The 13,108-nt window shown below is 37.7% G+C and overlaps 1 protein-coding gene and 1 long non-coding RNA gene across 2 annotated transcripts in view; one reads left to right on the top strand and one right to left on the bottom strand.

Moving 5' to 3' along the window:
- Window positions 1-1,292, top strand: part of LOC147840384 (uncharacterized) — a 58,866-nt gene extending 57,574 nt beyond the window's left edge. The window contains exon 4 of the long non-coding RNA XR_015512033.1: window positions 1,150-1,292. This is a non-coding gene — a long non-coding RNA (uncharacterized LOC147840384). The remainder of the gene's footprint in view (window positions 1-1,149) is intronic.
- The window catches only part of si:dkey-22o22.2, a 304,899-nt gene that overhangs the window by 268,024 nt on the left and 23,767 nt on the right, over window positions 1-13,108 (bottom strand). The gene's annotated exons all lie outside the window — the stretch shown is intronic.

The raw sequence follows: 13,108 nt of genomic DNA on the forward strand, positions 1-13,108 counted from the left end.
TACCCTTCCCTCGTGCGCTCTCTCTTTAATCTGAGGACTGACAGTCAAATGAATGCCAGGTGGATTTCTTTTTGCCTCCGCCCTGCCGTATCACAGACAGAGAAAGAATTATTCAACAGCGCCAGTATAGCCCTGCTCGTCCATCTCGTGTCTCCGAGTGCACAGAATCGCTCTCTGTTCTCCTGTCTGCTGGATCAGATTGCCGACTGCTTCCTCATATGCTCGCTGACAGAAAGGCAGGCGTGTGGGACGGTCCCCGGGCCCGTCCCCGCAACTCCAGCGATAACATCTTAAATCAGAGTGTGCAGAGCTGCTTCCTTCTGTCACGTCGTCCTCCTACCAGCACTTCTCTGTCATTTCCAGATCCGTCTCTCTGTATGCATGCCTTCCTTTCTTCCCCTGGCTTCATCCCATCATTATTGCATCTGTGTTGTTCTCTCTTGTGCAAACGTGTGCTCGTTACAAAGTTTCCTCAGTTTCATCCAACAGTTGGTTCATTTTTAGAAGGGTGTTCGAATCGTTGAGTGCAAATATGGAGGGGTGCTAATATTAAAAATCAGGCCAGTTATAGATAAGCTGGTGGTTTTCATATTGTGGGCAATAACAGATATTCAGGCTAAAGTCTAAACTAAAATTAATGTATAACACTACACTCTATAATATCCTGGGTTCCATTAACCCAGAGTTGGGTCAGATATAGACAAACCAGATTATTGGGTTAAAAGTGGCTTTTAAATCTGATTGGAAAAAAATTAACCAAAGGTGGCATGGTGGCTCTGTGGTAAGCACTGTCGCCTCACAGCAAGAAGGTGGCTGGGCCAAGTTAGCATTTCTGTATGGTGTTTGCATGTTCTCCCTGTGTTTGGTGTGGGTTTTCTCCGGGTGCTCTGGTTTCACCCCCAAGTTCAAAAACATGTGCTTTAAGGGGTGTCTGCACTCGATCCTGGAGGGCCGGTCCAGGAGAATTTAGTTCCAACCCTAATCAAACACACCTGAACAAGCTAATCAAGCTCTTACTACGTATACTAGAAACTTCCAGGCAGGTGTGTTGAAGCAAGTTGGAGCTAAGATCAGCAGGACACCGGCACTACAGGACCAACTTTGGACACTCCAGCTTTAAGTGTAATGGATAAACTAAATTTGCCATAGTGTATAAGTGTGTGTGAATGCGAGGGTGTATTGATGTTTCCCAATACTAGTTTACAGCTGGAATAGCATCCGCTATGTAAAACATATGCTGGTATAGTTGGCGGTTCATTCTGCTATGGCGACCCCTGATGAATAAGGGACCATTTCAAAGGGAAATTAATTAATTAATTAAAATAAACCCAATGGTTTGTCAATATTTGACTTAATGTTAGGCTACAACAACCCAGCATTTAGTGTGTGATGTAAAATTTTATGTTTCACAACATAATAATGTACAATATGAAAATGGTTGTTTATTTTGAGATTTGACTTTCAACAACTTTAAAGTATAATTGTACAATAGGTACAATTATACCTATTAATAGGCGCTTAATGTGTCAGGACACACTAATCCTGAATGGCTGTCAATGCTGACCTAAAATATCTACCAGTCAAGCCATAATCTCAAAAAAGATATCTCAAACAATCCATATTTAGCTATTTTAAAAATGATACAGGAGACTATATTCGCCCTACCTTCAAAACCTGATACTGTATATTAAAGAGATCTAACGTGCTCTGAGGTCTGGGACTGACAGGTAGATATGCTTTTTTGTGAAAAATGATGCTCAGTTGAACAGAAAAGGGAAGCACGAGCGACAGAAACAGAAAGAGAGAGAGAGAATGACACCGTTCTTCTCCTGTGACCTATGCAATTGCTGGAGTAGAGACAGCTCATCAATCTCCCATGGTTGAACATCACTCTCTGTCTCCATCTCCCCCAATGGAGGAACAGCCTGTCTCGTTCTAATGCATGTGTCCTTACCTCTCAGCTCCGCTCAACAGATTTACACTCAACCCTCTGCCTGTGACAGCAGCTTTCCTTTCACTCCAATCACCATCACTTTGGAGCAAACCAGGGGCATTTCTAGAATTCAACCTTAGGGGGTCCTTATCTTTATACACTTACATAAGATGTTAGGGCTGACTGGAATATTTCTTGCTTTAATAGTGAGAGGTCACAAGTTTGGATCTTAATTAACCGACTTTTTGTTTCGTTAAACTCATCAAAACAGTCATGCGGCAGCATATAGCACCATTGCACTTGGGACATCTTGAGTTTGAGTACCGGCTCGTGGATGATCTCCTGTTCTCTCTCTCTCTCTCTCTTTCTCTCTCTCTCTCTCTCTCTCTCTCTCTCTCTCTCTCTCTAACTTCAGTTCCTGTCTATATTCAGTACTGTTAATAAAGGCAACAACACCAAAATTAAATCTTCAAACAAACAAAAAAATGATAACACTTTATTTTAAAGTGTGCCTGTTACAGTGTAATTCAATTAACTACCTAGTAATGTTGATTAATGACATGTGCTTACTATATGGTTATGGTTAGACTGAGGGGTTAGATCTAAGGTTAATAGCATGTAAATATATAATGAATTGTAATTACTTTAGCAAGTACATGAAACTTGTGCAACAAGAACACTTTTCAATAACGTACTACCAAAAAATGCATCAAAACAGACATTAATAATGCCAAAGAGATCAACTTAAAAGAAATGTATTCTTTTTTAAAATATTTGCTAAACTTCTCTGAAATAATCTCAGATATCTAATACCATATACCTGATACCAGACATTAGATATCATGTGAACCCAAAAAAAGTAAATAATACATTTAGTCCTGGATCATTCTATTATCAAGACTGAATCTAATGATTTTTGATGTCTATTTTGCAATACAACTTGGCAACAGAACATCCAAAACAATAATATGCTTTCAATTTCTAAATGTTTTTTAATTGTGCATTGTTACAGTCACCAGCGATCTAGCTACTGCAGATCACTGGAGAACCTTGACTTTTACTCGGACTACAATTCTGCCACCACACAAACCACAGATCCTGTCATGCACCTCCAGTGGTTGGAAGAGTACTGAAAAATCACACTCAAGTAAAAGTACCATAACTTGTCTAAAAATGTAGTCTGTTATAAATATTACTTAAAGTAATATTAAAAGTAGACATTTCAAGTTTAGACATTTCATTTCGAGTAGTGAATATTATGCTGTTAAAAGCTGATATGTTTACATGTAATTTGTTTGTGTGCTAACGTAACATTCTGTAGTGCATTTAGTTATTGCCAAGCAGACACACAACGTCATAAGACATTAATATTAGGTTAGATTTAGGTTGTGACGTCAGGTGACCAAAATTCAATAGCTAGCCAGTGTCTAAGAACTCTGTTATTTTGATGTCCAATAATGCCGTCAAATGACTTTGATAGTTGGTCGATTTTAGGTTGTTAGAAAGTGACCAAAATCCAACGCCAAGCCAACCATTCTTAAACCAATGTCATACTGATGTCAAATATTGACATTTATTCGTCAGGTATGGCAACCAAAATCCAACATCTGATAGATGTCATAGTGGTAACGTCCACTATGAATAGTAGTGAAAGAAGTTGAGTAAAAGTACCAACACTGCACTAAAAATGCATTCAAGGGAAAGCCAAAGTACATGTTTTTAAAACTTCTTAGTAAATTACAATTCCTAAGAAAACTACTCAATTACTGTGCACCTCACACACACCTGTTCCTGTTTTACATTGATTACATTCACACAGCCGGAGGGTCACGATGAACTAATTACATGGACTATAAATACACCACACTTGCACACACACAGTGCTGAGTCTTGTTCTACCTGTAGCATTACGAAGCGTTTCTTCCTTCCTTGCCGTATTTTGATACTTTGCTTTGCTTGTTGATTTTTGATATTAGATCTACTGCCTGGTTTTGACTACTCTTTTGGATTTCCCCTTTTTGATACTGTTTGCTTCTGTGATCGACCCTTGCCTGCCTGACCTTTCTCTGTCTAAATAAAGACTTTGCATTTGGATCCTCACCTTCATTGTCAGCATCTGTGTGATACATGCTTATAGCAGTTGCATACATACACTTTCTGAATTTGGACAAAAACGGTCACTGGAGTGGTACCTTTTCAAAAGGTATATGTTTGCACCTAAAAAAACATACCTTAAAGGTACAATATAACCTTAAGTATACATGTTACCACATAAAACATATGTCAGAGTACTTTGTGGTTCATTCATCTGTGGCCCTCATACATCAGGAACTAAGCCGAAGCATAGGATGGTATACATGTTACCTAAAGGTACAACTGTGTACTCCCTAAGTGACAGCTTTTTTTTTAGATCAGTTGAAAACTTCTAAAATGTTTTCTGATAGCAGCGTTTAGACTCATTCAAGTGAACTTCACTAACAGAGCAATGGAATCAGAGACCGTTTTAGTCAAACCTGTCATGAACTCGCCCTAAAACCATTCAACAAATTTGATCATGCTGGGCGACCAGAAAACCATCTTAGGCTGTTTGTTGGTTTAATGGATTGTTTTCGGGTAGGCTGGCCAGCAGAGGTCGCTATGTTAATCCATGTGCAGGTTAAGCATGCCACCTGTGCCCAGCATGCACCTCCATCTCTCTGGCCGCCAGCCACGTAAATCACTCAATCAGGCCTCCGGCAGCTCTGCCATCAGCGCCCTGCCTCACGTCTTATGGATAATCAGTGTTGTTTTTCTCCCTGTGCCACACGCACACTGTTCTCAGTACAGAGCGCTACCCTCGCTGAACCTCCAAACCATTTCTCCACAGTGTCTCCTCCACTTAGAGTGCCAGCAATCTCCCCCCAAGCCCCTCTGATTGCAATCAATGAAAGCACCTTCTAATTCTGTCCGCTCCATTTAGAAGCCCCCTTGAAACCAGTTAATGCTTAACCATTTGTGACAGAGTGTATCATCTGAGACAAATGATCATCTGTTGTACCTGTGGCGAATCCCAGGCAATTTCCCTCATTGGCACACAGTTTTTGCAGACTCTCAGTTACGAGGCATCAAGTAAAAAACTTTTTCTATAGTTGAAAGGTATTCAAAAATTAGCAGTGAGTGTGTAAAAATACTTTTATGCCATCTTCAATATTTTGTTTATGCTACAATGCTGCATTTGTGATGTCCAAACCTGGAAGACTAATTGATCAGTGGTAAATTGCAAGTTTTACCAAAATTGCAACACAGACTTGTTAGAAATACGTGTCTCAACCTCCAGATTTTCATTTTTTTACAAATTTTTTTTGTGGTGGTTTTTGTGGTAATAATTACCCAAAATTTGCAGACAATTTTGCGATTAAAAAAATAATATATATATATATATATATATATATATATATATATATATATATATATATATATATATATATATATATATAATCTATATATATATATATATATATATATATACACACACACACACACACACACACACACACACATATATATATATATATATATATATATATATATATATATATATATATATATATATATATATATATATAAAAACCTGAAAAATCATAAGTTTTCACAACTTTTTGCCGTTAAGCTCTAAATTGAGCTCAGGTACATTCTGTTTCCACTGATCATTCTTGAGATGTTTTAGCAGCTTAATTGAATTTCAGCTGTGGTAAATTCAGTAGATTAGACAAGATTTGTAAAGACATACACCTGTCTGTATAAGGTCCAAGGGTTGACAGTGCATGTCAAAGCACAAACCAAGCATAACCGTACGTTCACACCAAAAGCGGCGAGAGCGTCAAAGTAGCCGGAAGTCATTCATTTTCAATGAGAGTCGGCGGCGATAGGCGGCGATAAGCGGCAAGGAGCAGCGCGGGGCGTCTTCGCTGGCGTGAGCGTCGAGGAGAGTTGAAATAAAGTCAACTTTATGGTAATGAGCTATGACGCGGTTCAACGGCAAGCAATCAGAATAAAGACATCCATCGGTTGATAGCAGTTCAGAGAACACAGACCTGTGAACTTTGGTTCCGACCACAGTTGTTCCCAAGAGTTTGATTATTGCGGTCGCCGGATTTCCATTTATTTCCAATTTTTTCCAACAGGAACATACATTAAATAAGTTACTGGCGAGTTACTGATGTTCATTAATGTTATATAAATTTATCTTAAAAAAGCGGGAATCTCACGCGATGTGACAGTACAAAACAGTACTGCTGCTTCAGGATATTTCAGACATATGGACACATATTGGATAAATAGAGCAAAGCCACACCACACGCAACTTGATCTTCCATTGTTGTATGAATTTGATAAGAAGTGCGCAACATTTTCACGCTAGAAACATGTTTTATGCAGGAATGTAACTGATATGCTGCAACGGCTCCTTTAAATATTAGATCAATGTAGCGAGTTTTGACGTTCTCGCCGCAGGAGCTGAAGCGTTGTCGCCAGGGCGGTCAGAGCGACCTTGGACGCTCTCGCCGCTTTCAGCGTGAACGTACGGTAAAAGCAACGGAATTACCTGTAGACCTCCGAGACAGGAGACAGGAAACTTCATCATCCATACGTGGAGGATGTTTGAAACCACCAGGAATCTTCCTAGATTTAAGCTGAGTGATCGGGGGAGAAGGGCCTTAGTCAGGAAGGTGATCAATAACCCAATAGTCACTCTGTCTGAGCTCCAGCATTCCTCTGTGGGGAGAGGAGAAGCTTACAGAAGGACAACCATCTGTGCAGCAATCAATTAATCAATCAATCAATCTATCTATCTATCTATCTATCTATCTATCTATCTATCTATCTATCTATCTATCTATCTATCTATCTATCTATCTATCTATCTATCTATCTATCTATCTATCTATCTATCTATATATCTATCTATCTATCTATCTATCTACATTTTTATCTTAATGTAATCTCTACATTTTAAATTAATTAATTCTTAAAATGACTAAAAATAACATTATAAAATTTTTTATTAGTTATTTGTTAGACCCTCACCTTAAAAAAATATGATAGAAAACTATGCTAGAAATTATTTATAGAATCTTCAACATACTTTTTGGGGGCCCTCATATTTTCTGGGGCCCTAAGAACCTGCTTACCTCGCTTATTGGTTAAATCTGCCCCTGGACATAGTGAAGAATATAAGACTTTGACCCCAGGTTTTATTTGAAGCCAACTTTTCACAATCTGAAGTAGGACTAATGAACGAACAATGTTCTTGCATGTAACCTAGATACCAGAAAGAGGCCCTTCAAAGAGCAGAGAGTGTTTTGGCACAATCTGATGTCCACCATTTCTTTTAAATTCAGCCGTAAATACAACAACACAGAACAAAAACAAAAATCCTATGACAAGACCTCAAAGGTCAGGGGCAAAACCAAGAATGGCTTGCCTTTTGTCTTGAAGGAATGGGCTAATTAAAAAAGCTCATGACTATGTGGGTTTAACAAAGCACCGCGGAGAGCCTGGAGTCGTGTACGGTTTGGTGTTCGCAGAATGTGGGTAGTCTCATTTTCCGTTCACAAACAAGCTGTCTCTGTGCATCCCTGTACGCCTCAATAGACTCAGCGCGGCCGCATTGTTCCTGCGACATCCACAAACAAGCTTTTGTGTGACTCACTCGCTCCTCTCACACTTCTCAAGCAGACACGTGCTCTCTGCCCCTTTTTTCAGGGCGCCATTGTCTCCGCTTTGCATCTGCGACAAAAATGGACCACCTGACTATTTTCAAGCGGGATCAAAGAGGGATCTGTGAGCACTATGGGTTTTGTGCCTTGTTTTTCCGTGCTGTTCGCAAGTCCACGGCTTCCTTTAATTATAATATTGTTGAAAAGAACAACAACAATGCAACAGGGATGGCTGCAGAACACACAAATAAAGGAGGCCACTGCAATAAAAGCACAATTATGCATGAGCGCCAATAACAAGGCGTGACCTTGTAAGATACAAACACAAAGAAGTAACTGCAAACATCCACTGTGAGGTTTAATATTGCTGTGAAGCACAATTAAAGTGATGATGCCTATAGAGATATGTGGAGCGTTCTGTTAAACAGAGTGAATGGATACTGATTAGATTTCATGAATGAGCACTGGCTGTTTTAAGAAGGGGGTCTTGAATCATTTGGAGTTTGATTTTGCATTTGAAAGATGAAGATGTGAAATTAAAACATTTAAATGACTGAATAAACAACTAAATTGTCTGTAGTGTATTTGTAGTGTAGTGGTGTTTCCCATGGATTGCAAATGGAGGGGCATCCGCTGCGTAAAACATATGCTGGATAATTTAGGGGTTCATTCCACTGTGGCGACTCCTGATTAATAAAGGGAGTAAGCCGGAAAAAAAAGAGCAGAATGAATGGAAAAACAGCTGGATGGATAGCCAGGTAGTTCCTTTAAGACCCTGATATATTGCAAAATCAAAGAATATAGTGGTGTAAAATAAAATTAAAAGAATCAGATAAAAACAAACATAGTTTTGGCCACGAGAGTCCAAACTTAGGCCCTGTCCACACAAACATGGGTATTTTCAAAATCGCTCTTTTGTTTATGCAGTTTGGTTGATTGTCCACACGAAAACGGAATATTGGGTGACTGAAATAGAAATTTTCTGAAAACTGTGGGTACAGAGTAGTTGTGACACTACAACTGGAGTTTTGGACATTAGTTCGCATGCTGTTTTCTCCTTTCTGATTGGCCAACATGGCTGGGTTCACACCAATTGCAGAAGATGTGTGGTAAAGGGATGGTAATCTTTTCTCACGTTTGCAGTGACTTGTCTGCAGTTTACTGACAAAAATACTTGATTCCCCGTTTAGTATGAACCCAGCATAAAAGTGTCATTATCGCCACCTGTTAGTTCGGCGAGCCCTTAACATGCATCAAAGTGCATTTTGTAGGTTTATATGTGAAAGACACTTATCAGGTTTTATTTTAAAGAGCAGGCGTGGGGTTCAGCTGTGTCATTTTCTGTCTGAATCTGGCACAAACTGATACAGGTAACAGCTACACGGGCTGACAATGTTTACACAGTGCAAAAGGCAGTGCTTGTAGGGCTGTATTGCTCTTCCTGGTGACGTGGAGGCGATCCATGAATCACAGCACATTATGTTAGCTGGCCAATCAGAGCCTCTTGAGGGCGGGCTTTTCAGAAGAACTAGAAAATATGACAGTCGTTTTCATGTTATGCTGAGTAGCTGTATATAATCAAAGTAAGATATTTGAAAAACTAACATCTTATAAACACAATAAACACACTTTGCATCTTATAAACACAACCAAGCCTTTAAATTATACTCTGGACCACCCGTTTAAAAAATTAAAGCAGGGAAAACTCTATTATTAAACTATTATTAAAACAATATCTGTGTACGTGTGGACAAATCCTTAGTCCTGGAGTGCCACTGTCCTGCAGAGTTTAGCTACAACTTGCCTCAGCACACCTCTCTGAATGTTTCTATTACTATAAGAAATAGCCTGAATTACATGAAATCACCCCTAATTAAATGATACAATTAAATAATAATTGTTTTTATATTGATAGAATTCCACTGTGGATGCCATCTTGACTTCAGACATGGAAATTCATTCGGTACGCAAACTCTCTAGGCATTAATTGAGTGGAATTTATTGACTTTAATTCTGAATGTCAACTATGGTTTTGAACACCACTACAAACCGCTGCTTTCACAAATAGTGCACTTTTTAAGGGTGTAGGTGGTTAGAGATTAGAGGTATAGATTAGAGGTCAAATTTTAAGAACAGTGGCCCTCCAGGAGCAGGGTTAAACACACAGATTGTTTCAGTTTATAACAGCTTACATAAGAAAACTTTCCAAAAAAAGTTTTGGTCAGATTGTAAAAACATTACTGGCCTGTTGATAACTTAATAAGTAGGTGTGGTTCTGAGGCGCCACCTTCTTTTACTTGGAAAGCTTCGGTTTTTATCCCTTCAGTAATGTCTGTTGACGTCAGACGTCCATGAGTAAAAATCGCAAACAAAAAAGAGGAACAATTTTACACACTGAAAAGCAACAATGGTGTAGCTTTTTCGTGTTTAAATGTGTTAAGGTGCTTGCTTTTAAGAAAAATACTGTGTAATGTAATAAACAACCATGACTTAATCAAAAACACTAACAATTATTTGTTTACTTTAATGTCATTCCAAACATGTTTGTTGTCCATAAAGCTTTTATTTGTTTGTGTAATAATTCCAGTTTATATTTTTTTATTTATTTATGTTTGTGTTATTTATTTATTTATTTATTTAATAATTCTTTCCTATTTTATTTATGTATTTGTGTAATTATTTCTGTTTATTTTTTTACTTGTTTATTTGTGTGTAATTATTTTATTTTATATTTTATTCATTTGATTGTGTAATTTTTTCATAAATATCTTTTTTTGCACTTTTTTTTCAAATAATTACTCAAAGTAAAATTATGATTTCTGAAAACTAAAAAGCTTTAGTTTGAAGATTTTCCATAAATAGTATTTTTTTCAGATTTCTTTTTTTTTTTTTTGCATTGTTTCATTTTAATACTTACTGTAAAGACATGATTTCTGAAAACTAAAAAGTTCCAGTTTGAGGATACATCATGTTTTTTTCATAAATGTATTATTATGTAATGTATATATATATATATATATATATATATATATATATATATATATATATATATATATATATATATATATATATATATATATCTTTGTTTGTGTTATTATTTTATTATATTATTATTTTATTTACAGTATTATTAATTAATACTGATGAATAAATGAGAGAATAAATTCAGTGTTTGTATAGAAAGCAGATACACTTCTTGTTGCTCAGTATAATGACATATAATGACGGTATTTTTCGCTTTTGGAACAAATATTCCCTTAAAAGAAAGTTGTCAAAAACCCAAGTGACCACATGGGACTTTGACCTTTCTGAAAAGAAAATAGCCAACATCTGTGGACACACAAACAATCCTCAGAGAGAGAGATTTCCAGAATGCGAGCAAGGTTGAGTTTGTTTGGTAGCTATGTTTTCAAGTGATTTCTGCTGCAGCACAGTCACCAGTACTATATTAAGCCTAAAAAAGACGGGCAAAGAAAAAAAGGTTCAGATTCATAAGACATCCTGGTTTAAGTAGTATTAAAGTTGACTCCTCTCCCTGTTTGTCAGCCAGAGAGTCTCGATGAGGGAGTCTGGGAATAATCCAAGTAAATCACCTCTTGCCTGTGGTCAGCTCACTGAATAAATCCATCCAAATGCATGCCATTGGAAAGTAAACAAACAATAACAATTCTCCTCCTTTTCTATGTTTCTATGCAATCTTCGACTGACTCCTGGCACCCTGCAACTTTCTAGACTGATGTTTCCATTAAGACCAATGAGATTAAATGGCTGAGGACCTGCACGAGTGTTGGTGGAAACACAGTAGTGAAGGACAGAGATATTAAAGATCCGTGCTGGTGCCTTACTCATTGTGAGTAATTATTTCCAAGGCCTGCCATTATTTGGCCCTGAGGAAGAGAGAAAGCAGGAGGAAGCAGGCTAATCAGGCAGCATTTGTGGCTGTCAGCGTGTACCTGTTACATAGAGACAACCGCAGCTCTGGTGCTCAAGGAGAACATGTGGCCTTCACCGGGTCTGATTGCTCTCAGATTGCCATGTGACAGTTTGGACAGAGGGCTGAGGGGGGCTTGTGTCTCTGTGCACCCTTAACGTGAAGCATCAGCTGACACTCAGAGCAGGGATTACACACACACACAAGTGTTGCTCGGCTCACGGTAGTTGACTTCAGGTGGAGGTGTCTGTGACAATCCTTCAGCTTGTTAGTCTAAAGTTGCACAGTTGCCATGACACACATGTTGGTCTACTGGCCTCCAGCACGAGCCTCCGGCCTTCTCATTAAAGAGAGAAGAGAAGAGAAGAGAAGAGAAGAGAAGAGAAGAGAAGAGAAGAGAAGAGAAGAGAAGAGAAGAGAAGAGAAGAGAAGAGAAGAGGCAATGTTTAACAGATTCGTTTAGCAATCCGGTCTAATGCATTTTTGACCACCTGATCTATTCAAATTGCTGCACCAATATACCACCTTGAGAAGTCTGAAGCCTGGTTTATACTTGACGCGTCCGCTAGTTCATTTGAGTGCGCCTGACGAATGTGATGTCATCGCTGTCTTTGCGGAAGTTCACATTGGGTGTGCTGGCATGATTTCAGCTGGCAGAGTGCACTTTTTTTTTTTTTTACTCGAGTAAACAGTGCATGTAGCACCACATTTCATTTGAGTTGAATATGAAACACTATGAAGAGATTTTGTCTGAAACAGGCACTATTGTACAGACATCTTTATGATCCGTCCATGCCTAATTATAGGAAGAACCAGATGGACAATAATTCTTAGCTAGAAATTGCAACAGTGGGAAAGGAGGACAGTTTTTGTTAAAGTTTGGAAAAAACTGAGGACTAAGCTTGTTAAAAACCAAAAAGAGAGGCATGACAAAAGGGGAGACCCATGTGGTTTTGATACACAATTATAGAAATATGTTTTTCCACTGTTCATATTTTTTACATTGATGTATATATTACTAATTTAAATTTAAAACAATTTAATAGTTACAAAACTAAAATGAATTAACAAATAATTTTTTTCATAACTGGAAAGGTTTATTTGATCCTAACGGTTTACAATATACTGATGCCCTGTTTTTCTAGGCTTTACTGGTGATAATGGTCAGAAATGTTGGACCATTATTGCCTTTTTAGCATATCAGAATATCAGCATATCAGGACAAACTAGCCAGACAGAAATGTGTGAATTGTTGAGGGGGTAAATAAAAAAAGTCTTTTTTTTAGTAAGTGTACTTTTTTGGCTTTTATTCTTGCCATAATAAAAAAACATGTACAACAACCCATGTTCTGTTGTCAATAATATATAATAAACTTTCATAGGTAGAACTGTCCCAGATATGAACAAAGCAGGTGATGCATTAAAGTCTGATTTAAAAAAAATATTGAATGGTTATAAATATCTTTATAATAATACAAATATTTAATAAAAAAATCATTTTAAAAACAATTAGTTTAAAAATCTTGAACAATTTTGATTATATGACAA

The sequence above is a fragment of the Danio rerio genome, chromosome 16 (genome assembly GCF_052040795.2).
Source record: "Danio rerio strain M-AB ecotype USA chromosome 16, GRCz13ab, whole genome shotgun sequence".
In the NCBI taxonomy this organism is placed as follows: Eukaryota; Metazoa; Chordata; class Actinopteri; order Cypriniformes; family Danionidae; genus Danio; species Danio rerio.